The sequence below is a fragment of the Acomys minous genome, assembly GCF_964271855.1.
Source record: "Acomys minous genome assembly, chromosome: 6".
Taxonomy (NCBI): domain Eukaryota; kingdom Metazoa; phylum Chordata; class Mammalia; order Rodentia; family Muridae; genus Acomys; species Acomys minous.
Window position 1 is genome coordinate 110,826,080 of NC_140487.1, and position 13,491 is coordinate 110,839,570.

Consider the following 13,491-nt stretch of genomic DNA (forward strand, 5'->3'; position numbering starts at 1 on the left):
TGTTTTCCCAGCCCAGACCCTGGACCCTTGCCTTGCCTACCCAGCAGTACCTCTGCTCATCGGGATTCTAGTCACCGCTGCTGCAGGACCTGTCCCCAGGTACATCCTGCATGGGTCACCCAGCAGGACCTCTCCCTGGCTTAGAACAAACCTAGAAGTAATGTCTTCACAGTCCCCCACGCTTCTGTTTGGTTTATCTGACGGTGGACCTGTAGGTGGACCCTACAAACTGAAAAGCAAAACCTCTGTCTTTTCATTCCTGTCACCCGCACCACACCTGTAAAAGGAAACAGGCCAAAAGGGCCCGGCCAAGCCAGAGGCCTGGCCCTGGCTGGAAGAAGCCATTGTAGCTACCTCTGTGGCCTATGGGCGGCAGCTGGAGAGACTTGCAAGCCGCAGAGAGAAAGCAGCCAAGGCAAATCTCCCCACCTAAGCCCCCTGCCTTGGAGAGAAATGTGAACAGCTCTTAGGAAGAACTCCCCTGCCGCAGGAGAGTGGCTCTTGCCCTGCCTGGCGGTTTTCTCACCCAGCAGTGGTAGTGATGGTAGCAGCTTCCTGTTTCTGACCCGCGGAGCCACCCTCCTGGTCACATGTACCACATGTCAGCACAGTCACAGACCCTGAGCTTCCCAGGCCCCACCAGACCACAGGGGTCTGGAAGGAAGAGCTGACTTCTGGGTAAAAACCTTAAGACACCCCAGCCAGGCTCATGCACTTTCCAGGGTCAGAGGGTCTGACACTGCCAACCCAGGTGAGAAGGCCAATCAGTGGCCAGCCTGGAAGTCCTGAGGTGCTTATGTGTCATCTGAGAGCCAAGGAGTCCATTTCCTTGATGATGTGTGCCTGGCTTAGGGACAGGCTGAGAGGCAGCTCCCAGGAAGGTTCCAACCCTGTGACACCAGGCCTGGGATGGCTTTGAGCCTTGTTCTGAGAAGTGGACATCACATCTCGGCCAAAGGAAAACAGGTCTGGGAGAGCCAATGCTGTGTGACCCGCGGACATGGCCTGACACAGACCTGGATCTGCCTCCCTTCTCAGCCAGCATCCCTCCCTGCCCCAGACTGCACTCCACAGACTGCCAGACCCCCACCCTGGAAAGGGGCGGTTCTCTTCTGCACCCCACACCTCAGCTCTGAGCACGTTAGTGGCTCCGTTCATCTCAGGGTTGTAAATGAAATGAGCTGTCAAAGGAGCCGAGTGTAAGAACCTTCTCTGGCAGAAACCCAGACCTCCCCTGACTCCTCCCCACGGGGGCCTGAGCAGAGTGCGGGTGAGGGCCCGTGTCCCCCCAATATCCGCTGCTACACCTGTGTGGTCCAGGCCAGGGGAGTTTGGGAAGCCGGATTCCAAGCTTCCTATTTTTAGTTTGCAACTAAGAGTGGGCTGTTTGTTTTATATATTTATATCCACCACAGAGTGCCTGCTTGAGCCAGCCAGGAGGAATGCAAAGGGGTGGGTGGCCCTGCTGCTGTCAATGCCACCGCCTTGCTGTGCCCCAATGCTGGAAGCATCCACGGCTCCTTGGTGCTCTAGTGGGTGGCTCCCATTGGCCACACGACCAACTACTTCTGGGGACAACTTCTTCGAGGCTTTGGCCTTGGACTCATTCAGTCATTGCCCAAGTCCCATCTAGAGATGAATAAGTCACAGCAAAACTAAGTCCTCCTCTGGGGACAGACAGATAGGACAGCAGGTTGTAGAAAGCACAAAGGCTCGGAGGAGGAGGAGGAGGAGGAGGAGGAGGAAGAAGAGGAGGAGGAGGAGGAAGCATCTCTCCTCCCTAGACAAGATGGAAAGATGAGCTCATAGGACAGACAGGAAGGCCATCTCCATGCCAAGAGTCTCGTGTATAAAGGTCTGGAGGTTGGGCTTAGAGTGGAGCTGGAAAGGAGGGTGGGGAAGGGGGGCTAACCTTGGCCATGGGGCACTTAGGAGCCAAGCTGGAGAGGGGAGTGTCAGAAAGAGAGAGCCAAGGAGAGAAACTTGCTTGCAGGTCTCATGATGGCCTGAGCACAGGAAGGGGAGGGAAGCTATAAGCTTTAAAGCGGGAAGAGCTAGACACTGCCATGGGTACCTCCAGCCCTGACATCACAGGAAGGACTCCATGCCCCAACCATCATCAAGTTTGGACAAGCTCGAATTGCGTACTCCTGCCTGTCCTGGAACTTGCTACGTAGACCAAGCTGGCCTCGAACTCACAGAGATCCACTTGCCTCTGCTTCCAGAATGCTTAGGTCAAAGGCATGTGCCATCACGCCTGGCCAGGGTGAATGGTGTTTAATGAAGACATTGGAACAAGGCTTTAGGAATAGCCATTGTTACTACGCAGTGAGCTCTTTTTGGGATTTCCCCCATCCCTGTCTTAGTTTCCTCATCATAGGCCTCTAACTACAGCCAAGGTCCTGGGTACCACAGTCTAATGCAGCCATACACTCTCCGCTGGAGACTCAGGATGCAGAGGTTATTAGAGGGAGTCCCGCGTCCCCACATTTATGTATTACATTTTAAATACTTTTTTTCTTTTTCAGTGAGGGTCTCCTGTAGCCCAGGCTGGCTTTAAACCCCTGATCCTCCTGCCTCCACCTCTCAAATTCCGAGATTTACAGGTATGAACCATATTTACTAAATAGTAATTTTTTTTAAAGTGACATTAAATAATCCCTTAGGGGGTCTGGGGAGATGGCTCAGTCATTAAGAGCACTGACTGTTCTTCCAGAGGTCCTGAGTTCAATTCCCAGCAACCACATGGTGGCTCACAACCATCTATAATGTAATCTGATGCCCTCCTCTGGCCTGCAGATGTACATGCAGACAGAGCCACTGTATACATAATAATAAATAAGTAATTTTTTTTTAATCCCTTAGCATGGAAGGAGAAATAGAGCAAAACAGATTCCTAAAAGGAACATAAGAAAATTTATGGGTAAGTTCACTCCCTCCAAAGGTGGTCACTGTGACTGTTTAGAGTTTTCTCACATTCAGGCCTTTCTCTTGTATTAAATACATTTATCAATGTAGTTTTAAAACTAGATGAAGAGGTTACACAGAGAAACCCTGTCTTGGAAGAAAAAAAAAAACTAAAGAGCCAGGCATAATGGCTCACCCACTCAGCACTCAGAAGGCAGAGTCAGGTGGGTCTCTGTGGGTTTGTAGCCAGCCTGGTCGACAGAGTGAGTTCCGGTTTCCCGTATATGGAGTCTTCAAAATCTAAAGCAAGTCCCTCAGGGAGGGGGTTAACGCTAGCCCTGAGGGGAAACAGGCCATTCTCATCCTCCTGTGTTGTGCCTTCCATGACATAATTTTGCTATTTAAAAAAAAAAAAAAACATCATCGGAGGAGAAAGGAGGAAGTAGAAATGAGAAAAAACGTCCTTTCTTAAAAGCCAAAACGGGAAGAGCTCAAGGCTGGGGATGAGGCTCCACAGAGGAGCGCTTGCCTGCTGTGCTCCAGGCCTAGTTCCATGCCTGACCCCTGCACAAGCCACGCACGGGTGCTCACACCTGTCATGTCATCACCTGCGAGATAGAAGCAGGAGGATCAGAAGTTTAAGGTCACCTGCAGGTATAGCGAGCTCGAGACGACAATAGTGAGTCTGGGCTACATAAAACCCTGTCTCAAAAATAAATAGATAAATAAAGATAAAGAGAGAGATGATAGATAGATAGATAGATAGATAGATAGATAGATAGATAGATAGATGAAAGGCTGATTATAGCCCCTTCTCCACTTTAGAAAACAAATTGGTTTCCTGGTTGTGTATGTTTGTGTGCGTGTGCATGTGTGTGCACACGCATGTATGTGTGCCTGTGTGCATATGTACACATATGTGTTTGTATATATGCGTGTGTCAATTTGTGTGCATGCATAAATCCATCTATATGTATGTATACACATGTGTGTCTGTGTATATGAGGCGCCAGCTGAACCCTCCACCTGGTTATGCATTTGGCACTGTCCTGTGCACTGCATTGTGCCTCTCAAAATTTGTTGCCATGGGGACCTCAGAGTGTGTCCTGACTTGGAAACAGGGTCAATGTGAGGCCTCTGGTCCAGGTGGGGGCACACTGACTGAGCTGGAGCAGGAGTTTTCCAAGCGACAGGGTCTGCGTCGGTACTGTGATTGGCAGTGCGGGGAACCAAACCCAGGCTTCCATGCACACCGGACAAGCATGCTGTGGAGATACTCTGAGCCAACCCTCAGATACAGCAGATGTCTGCCTTTAAATTGCTTTGGTTTTGTTTGCTCACCTATTTTTTTTTTTAAGATTTATTTATTTATTATTATGTACACAGTGCTCTGCTTTTTGCTTGCATGCACTCCTGCTAGCCAGAAGAGGGCGCCATATCACATTACAGATGGTTATGAGCCACCACGTGGTTGCTGGGAATTGAACTCAGGACCTTTGGAAGAGCAGGCGGCACTCTTAACCACTGAACCATCTCTCCAGCCCCTGCTCACCTATTTTTTTAAGTAAAGAGGGAGCTGGAGAGATGGCTGAGTGGTCAGGAGCACTGGCCTCTGGGAGGTAGACGCAGGGGATCAGGAGTACAAAGCCAGCCTGGTCAACATGGATAATTAAGGCTCAGTTTGAGCTACATAAGACCCTGTGCCCCTACAAAAAATAAAAATAACCAAGCTGGGCACTGTGGTGCACTCCTATAATCCCAGCACTCGGAGGAGGCAGAGGCGGATCTCTGAGTTCGAGGCCAGCCTGGTCTACAAAGTGAATGCAGGACAGCCCTGAAAGCCCTGTTGATGATGATGATGATGATGGTGATAAATAAAAATAAAAAATAAAAGTCTGGAGGGATGGCTCCTTGATTAAGAGTGCTTAATGTTAAGTTTGGTGCCCAGCATCCATGTGAGAAAGCTGACAACTACCTGTAACTCCACATCTGATGCCTCTGACCTCCAAGGACACCAATATATACATGTTTACACATATTCGTGGTCTCTCACACACGCGCGCGCGCGCACACACACACACACACACACCAACAAAAGATAAAATCAAATTATCTTGAAATCAGAAATTGGGGTTCAGTAAGGATGATAACACATTTTCTTCACACAATGACTGTCGCTGTCTCACTGGGCTGTCAACAGAGCTGTGAGCTAACCATCCGCTCTCCGGTCCCCGGCTTCCTTAGAATCTCCAAGAGTGTGTGTTGAAAAGCATGAGCCGAGCCATCGCTGGGGAGCGCCTGACTCAGCCAGTGCAGCCTGGGAATTTGCATTTCTGGTAAATTCCCCCAGGGCTGCATAAACTCACTTGCCGACAATATTCTAGGTCCGACCCTAGACTGAGGACTCACTGCCCTGAGCCCCGCAGCCAAGCACTCCTGTATGCTATTGTCTTGGTTTTCAAGTTAGGGAAACTGAGGCTCAGAGAAAGCAGTGACTACTGGTAGTAAGGAGAAGGGCAGGACACGCAGAGCTGGATCCTGAGCCCATGGCATCTGGCATTGGTTTGAAGACTTGTCCCAGAATTGGAGGTGGGAGGGGACCAGCTCTCTGCCCTCACCCCATTCCCTAGCTCCCCACCCCGGCTCCAGATACGCTTTCCTCCTCCGTGCTACTCTCCCTTCCTCTCTGAAGCAGAGGTTCCCCACCCCACCCTCGCAAGAGCATTCTCCCAGGCTGTCATTGTTTACCTTCGTTCTCAAAGTATCCCAACCTAGAATCACCTGGAAAAGGAAATTGATGAGGGACTGTCTACATTGGCCTGGGGAATTGTTCCTATGTCTGTTGGGAGGGGGCGGGGGCTGTCATCTTAATTAAGTTGATTGAGATAGGAAGACCCAGCCCACTGTGGGCGGCACCATTCCCTAGTGGGGGGGGGGGTCCTGATCTATATAAGAGTGAAGAACTCAGACTGAGCACCACACAAGTGAACACACATGTATTCATTACTCTAGGCTCTTGACTGGATGAGACGTGCCCAGCTGGTCAACATTCCTCACTTGACAATGGTGGGATGAAACCTGGAAACGTAGATGGGGATAAAACTGTTCTCCTTGGGCTGGAGAGATGGCTCAGTGGATAAGAGCACTGCCTGCTCTTCCTTAAAGGACCCAGGTTCAATTCCCAGCATCCACATGGCAGCTCACAACTGTCTGTAACTCCAAGATCTGACACTCCCACACCAACGGACATAAATTAAAATTAAATTAAATATATTTTTTAAAAACTGTTCTCCTCTAAGCTGCTTTTTGTCAGGGTATTTTATCCCAACCCATAGGAATGAAACCAAGGTACCTCAACCTGGGCCTGGCCTGTGTCACAGCCGGTGAAATCAAGATAGGACAGTCTGAACCAAGCCACGGAAGACATGGTTCTCCCAAAGGTTCGTCTAAAAACAGTCACAGCTGGGCATGGTGGCACATTCCTATATCCACAGCACTAGGAAGATAGAGGCAAGAGCGTCATGAGTTCAAGGCTTACCTGGGTAACATGGACAGGTGCTGTCTCAAATACTAAAAACAAATTAAAGACTCTCACAATGATTTCCGTGGAGCTTGTTCAAGGCCACGTTGTATCAGTGGCTTCTAGCTGCTGTCACTAGCACAGAAAGTGGCCCTCGCGGGGCCTGCTTTGCACAGCAAAGGCACATGCTCTCCCAGCCGGTCCTTCGCTCCCTGCTTCAGACGTTGCCTGGCTCCTGCTCTGTCTCAAACATACTTAGCTTTGGGGACACAATTTGGATAGGAATCCAGTTGTAGGAGCTTCGAGCCGGTGAGGGCAGCCTCTAGCCTGGAACAACCATAGCAAAGGGTGTCGGGCCTCATTCCAAGAGTCCCAGGCACAGGCGCTAGAAAGCGTGGCTCAGGCTACACCTCCGGATGCAGCTGCAGCGAGGGAGCGAGTGAATCACAGACCAGTCCATCTCAGAAGGGAAGAGAGACCAGGGACACTGGTGGCCAGGAGGACGTGGTCCTGACTACTTCGTAAGACTCAAATCTCCTTGGGCTGGAGAGATGGCTCAGTGGTTAAGAGCACCGCCTGCTCTTCTAAAGGTTGTGAGTTCAATTCCCAGCAACCACATGGTGGTTCACAACCATCTATAATGTGATCTAATGCCCTCTTCTGGTGTGCAGGTGTATATGCAGACAGAACACTGTCTAAATAATAATAAATAAATAAATCTTTAAAAAAAAAAAAAGACTCAAGTCTCCGGATTGTGCTGCTTCTCATACGCCCCATTTCCTGTTTGACACACACAGTGGTCCCCAGTGGGAAGATGCTGTGTTTGGGTGTCTCTGAGCGGCTGGGGCTGTCGTGTTTTAATATTTCTGGAATTGGGTGTGTCCCACCGCAGCTGCTGGCAGGGCTCTCTCGTTGCCTGCCGATGCTGAACATCACATTCGTAAGGGACTCTGTGGCTTGGGAGATCCCTTGGAGACAATGGGGGAGTGTGTTCTTTCAAGTTCTAGTAAGCCAACCGTTGTGGGCACAGGGTGGAGGAGGTGGTAAAGCCTACAGGCTTAGCAGCATTCTTTACTGGGGAGTCGCAGACACTGGCCACACAATGGCATGGCTTGTGCCGGTGGCTCTTGGCCATCTGAGGACTCTGAAAACAAAAAACAAACAGAAAAAACAAAAACCACTGCTTCCAAGTTCAGCTCGGTGACTCATGCCTGCAGCCACAGCACTTGGGAGGAAAAGGCAGGAGGAAGGTCCAGCCGTTTGAGGCCAGCCTCGGCTACTTATGGAGTTCAAGGCCAACCCGGGCTACACGAGATTGTCGTGTCTCAAAAACAAGACAAACCAACAAAGAATGAAACAAGAAACAGCACAAGCAGAAACTGCCTAGGTAGAGACGGGCTGTGGAGCTGTCTGTCTGCTGTAAGCCAACATCTCCCTTGGCACGGTAAGAGTTAACCTCTGTGATGAACTGGTAAGCCGGGTCTTCTCAGAACCCCTGAGTTGTGATGTTTGCTAATTCCCATGGTACACACACACACACACACACACACACACACACACACACACACACTGGCTTAAAAACCTGAAAAGAATTTTTTTTCCCTTTGGTTTTTCCGGACTGGGTTGGTTTCTCTGTGTAGCCCTGGCTTTCCTGGACTCGCTTTGTAGACCAGGCTGGCCTCGAACTCACAGAGATCCACCTGCCTCTGCCTCCCTGAGTGCTGGGATTATAGGTGTGTGCCACCATGCCTGGCTAAAAGAACTTTTAGGAATAGAATAAAATGGCCAGGCGGTGGTGGTACATGCCTTTAATCCCAGCACTTGGGAGGCAGAGGCAGGCAGATTGCTGTGAGTTCGAGGCCAGCCTGGTCTACAAAGTGAGTTTAGGACAGCCAAGGCTGCACACAGAGAAACCTTGTCTCGAAAATACAACAAATAAACAAACAAGAATAGAATAAAATATTCCAAGGGATAAAGTATTGTGATTTTGCTAACTGTGCTTTTATTTTCCTAGGGCATATAAAATCGAGGTGTATCTACTTTGAAAGATACTGTAGACCTGTTAAAATAGAATCATAAATCCCTTTAGGGTTTTTTGTTTTTTGTTTTGTTTTGGTTTGGTTTTGGTTTGGTTTGGTTTGGTTTGGTTTTGGTGCTCTTGAAAGCTGGGTAGATCCCTGGGCCAGGAATTAGGACTAAAAGATGGGTTCTAGGTGTTCTGTGCTGTGTGACTTTAACCAAATCAGTCATCCTCTCTGATCATCAATTTCCCTAGTTCCAAAATTGGAATTATACTACTCTCTCCCCTACAGGACTAGGTATGGTAAAGCTTCTGTGAACACCCTGTGCAGGACAGTTGATCGCAGCGTGCTTTAGCAAGGCAACTCCCAGCAGCTGTTGTCATGGCCCTAGTGACACAGATGCAGAAGAGACACCCAGACTATGACTGGACATGTCACCCACAGCCAAGGTAGGATGCATCCTGAGAACAGTGTGGCGGGTTTGAAACCCACTTCCACATGTGGGAGAACATCTGTCTTGTGGTCAGACCTGCCACTCCGGCCTGGCGTCTCGCTCACTCAGAATGGAGAAGTGGCTGTGTGAACGACTCCCCCGTCTGCAAGGGGCTGACGTAGACCCTGCGACAAAGGAACCAGACTCTCACAGCTGAGATGACTCATGGGAGCTTACCCCCGCTGCCCAGCTGGGTGGGACTGAGACTCCGTGGCTGGGCTGTCCCAGACTCTGTCCCCACTAGCCTCGCTGCCTCAGGGCCCTTCTCTCTGAAGTTTGGCTTCTGCTGCTGGACAGTACGGATGATAACATCTGCTTCGGGAGTCTGGGAGGATTCCAGCCGGCAATGCTTACATCACGCACAGCATCCCTGCACACTGTGGGTGCCTCCTCCATTGGTGCGAGCGAGCGTAGGGAGCCAAAGTCAAGTCCCAACACACCGGGTACTATGGACAGCGAAATTCACACTGAACAGAGTAGGTGCTCGGTGGAGAGGGAAGCCTGGCGCTGTGAGACAACACAGGGAACTGTCGCACAGTGCGGGGTGCGAGTTTCCTAGGAGCCATGCATCTCTTTGGTGGTTGGAGGCTAGCAGAGAGCAGGAGAGCAGGCATTGCTGGCTGGGGACAGCCTTCCGCTACAAAGGCAAGCCCGGCTTTAGGTTGGGATTTCAGAGAGCTCCGAGCTTGCCCATCGCTGTAGCCAAATCCTCGGGCACTGCTGGCGTGGTAGGCACTGAATGGACCCTAGCTGCTGCCTTTGGAGTTAGGAGAGAGCTTCCCGATGCCCGGAGCTTGACTGGAGCCCCCTCAACAGTGCTGGACTCGGACCTTTGTTGTGTCCTTCCTGTGTTACAGGGGGCCGACCTGCATGCTGCTTTGTCCTGGCCCGCTAAAGCGTATGGAGAGAAGCTGGAGTGTGTCGCTTCCCTCTTACCTCAGCAGGTCCCCTGGAGTAGCTGAGCCTCCTCTATGCCCCACCCGACAAGCCTCTGGTGGCCCTGTGGCTGGGACTCTGGCCTCTGTTAACCCCATCACCTCTGCTACTCCTTCCATCTGCAGGATGGTGGCTATCTCCCCAAGTGTTTCGTCTCCAGCTCCTCTCACTGTCTCCTCGTTTCATTGGTCTAAGCTCCCCTATAGCCTGTGTGCCTAACTCCCTGTATTAAGCCCTTTGTCCACTCAGAGACAAGAGCGCTTCGGGCCGGGCAGTGGTGGCGTCACACCTTTAATCCCAACACTTGAGAGGTAGAGACAAGCAGGACTCTGAGTTCAAGGGCAGCCTGGTCTACAGAGTGAGTCCGGGATAGCCAAGGCTACATAGAGAAACCTTGTCTTGAAAGAAAAAAAAAAAGGGGGGGGGGTTGCTACTGTTTCTGGAAGGTTCTTTGCAAGCCTCAGTCTCTGGGCATCATTATGCCCTCCTATGTGAGCCTCAACTTCCCTGAGGTGGGCATCAGAGATACCAGCCCCACCCAGGCTGGCAAAGGTCCAACAGCAGAAACTGCCCCCCTCCAAAGAGACAGCAGGGCAGCCCAGCTGAAAGAATTATCTAGAGTGCTGGAGATGGTCCTACAGCTTCTCAGACTGGCATCCACATGCATGCCTCGCAAGGCCTTCAAGAGGCTCAGGGCAGACAACTGCCACCAACACCGACACCCCCACCCCCATATGAGAGTGAGAAACTGAAGGGATTTCAGCCAGCCAACAGGGAGGACACAGGTGGTGTGGGACTACCAGACTTCCAGCCCAGGCTGAGACTCTGTCCCCTGGCATACCCAGGAGCAGGATCCTCAGTTCTTGGCGAGCCTGGATCAAGGTGAGCCTCTAGAGAGTGACTTGGCAAAGGCCAGCAAACCTACGCTCAGCAGCTAAGACCTAGCGAGCCCATATTGGGGGAGCCTCCCCTTAGCCACGTTCTCATGCAGAGTCAAGTTAATAATACAGCAGCCTCCTTGAAAGGGAAGCCCAAAAGCACTTCGTGGCTCTCAGCAGGCAGTTGGCTGGGGAGCAGGGGAGTACCCCACCTTGTTGCTCACAGGCCGGTGGGCCAGTCTGCTGTAGCCACGGCAGGCATTCGAAGAAAACCTCCATAGCTGTGATGGTGCAGATGAGACTGTCCCCCTGGGCTCAGATGTGTAAACATTTGGTCCCAGTTGGTGGCATTGCTTAGTAAGCTTAGGGGGCGTGGCCTTGCTGGAGGAAGTATGTCACTGGAAGTGAACTTTGAGGTTTAAAACCCACAAGCCATTTCCAGGGCACTTTCCCTGCTTCCTGCTGCAAATGGCCTAAGCAGCTTTGAGGGGTGAGGTGGGAAGGATGGATGGGTCATAGGATGTACAGACGGATTCTTTGATCTCTAGGGTCCCTTCCACCTGAGTTTATGACCCATGGCTGCAGGACCCCGGATAAGGACTGCACCAGTAATTTTTCTTCTGCTGTGATAAAACCCAAAGACCAGGGCAACTTATAAAAGAAGGCAATTAATTGGCCTTCCAGTTCCGGGGGGGGGGGGGGCGAGTCTGTGATAGTGAGTGAAGGGGCAGGAACAGCTGAGAGTTCACATCTCGACTGGCAAAGCAAGAGGCCCAGAGCATGGGAATGGTCCACGTCTTTTGAAAGCTCAGACCCTGCACCAGTGACACGCCTCCTCATCCTCCCCAAAACAGTTCCACCAACCGAAACCCAACTATTCAAAGATGAGTCTATGGGGGCCGTTCTCACTCCAAACACCACAGAGAAATATCAGTAGCACACCCCCCCCCCATTGGCTGAATTACACTGTTGCCACACCCCACTTGCTGACATTGTGACTCACAGCATTGCTGACCGAAGTCGCCCGAACCTGGCCAAATCACAAGTAAGGAAAGAGTCTAGGAGGCTGAGATTCCAGAAGATCCCATCAGACTCCGATGCCAGGAGGATCCATCCATGCCAAATGCCACAAAGTCTTGGCTGTCAGCTGAACGCATCTTCCAAGCTGGCCACATAATCCTCAAATGGTCTGTGAACAGGATTTTTTTTTTTTGAGACAGGGTCTCTCTGTGTTAGCCTTGGCTGTCCTGGACTCACTTTGTAGACCAGGCTGGCCTTGAACTCAGAGCAATCTGCCTGCCTCTGCCTCCCGAGTGCTGGGATAAAGGACATGCGCCACCACGCCCGGCATGGACAGGATTTTTCACTGGGACAAACAGAGTGAGCCAGCTTACCCCGAGCAATGGAGTCTCCAGTCTCTGGATGCACGGCTAATGGGTTCTCTCCAGAGTCTGTGCTAGGAAAGCCAGCTGCACCCTGCTGCTTCAGCCACAAGGCGTAGCGTGGGCCATTGAACCTCACAGTCCCCACAACCATAAGCTGCTGAGACCTTCCTTCTCTATAAGTTACCCAAGCCTGTGACCCTCTGTCGCAGCCAGGACAGTCACCCGATCCAGGCCTGCCAACGCCCGTGCTACATGTTTTCACATTCTGCTCTGTTCCAAGAAAAATGAAACCCTCTCTCTCCGGGGTGGCACATGCCTTTAATCCCAGCACTTTGGGAGGCAGAGCTTTGTGGCTCTGTGTGAGTCTGAGGCCCAGTCTCATCTACACAGAGAGTTCCTGGACTGCCAGAGTGATGTAGAGAGACCTGTCTATAAAACCAACAACAACAATAAGTAATAATGATGATGAAGATGAAGAAGAAGAAGATAATGGTGGTGATGATGGTGATGATGATGATGATAAAATAATAAAATAATAATAATAATAATAATAATAATAATAATAATAATAATGCAGCCCTGAAAGCATGACAAGAAAAGCAATCGAGCCCGGATTCCTCTCCCTGGCTTCACCCCCAGTTAGTATGCAGCTCCTTTCTCCCCACCCCCACGGCCCCCACACGCATGATGTCTGCTGAGCCTCGGGTACAACATGAGCCTAAGCCGGCTGTGCTGGCTTTTGAGACCCCTCCAGCATGGCCTTATGAAACAAGGACCTTGTCCTGCACAGCCTGGATCACAGCCATCACGTGATGAGTGAACACGGGCAAGAGTCGGCTCCCATCCCAACAACCCAGCCCTGTCCTTCCACAGTCGTTGATGGCTTTGAACTGGGTTCTCAATTATCTGCCCTCTTCTACCCTCCCTCGTTCCTGGTCTCCACTCAGCCCACTGGTACGTGAATGACCCGGATGCTGCACGTCGTGTGTTTTCTGTCACACGGGAAGCTGTCTTAGACCCACACACACACACCCTGTGCCCTTGGCCCAGCTCCACTCAGTCCCGCCACGACAACTTGGTGAGTACAGGCTCCGTGGTGTGGTGCTCCAGGCCAGGAAACAGGCCCTCCTGACATGTGACATGTGACATGCAGGCACCGCTGGCTCAGAGCAGCTCCTCGGTGGGAATGAGGGGCGGGAGGCGGAGTCACTGCTTAGTTATTGGAAGGCTGGGCGTGAATCCAGAAACACAACTGAGGTTTTGGAAGTTTGGATCAGCATACAGAATGATGGGCTGACATCGTCACACACACGTGCGTTGTCACACTTTGTTCTGATTCTGTCCTTCCCCA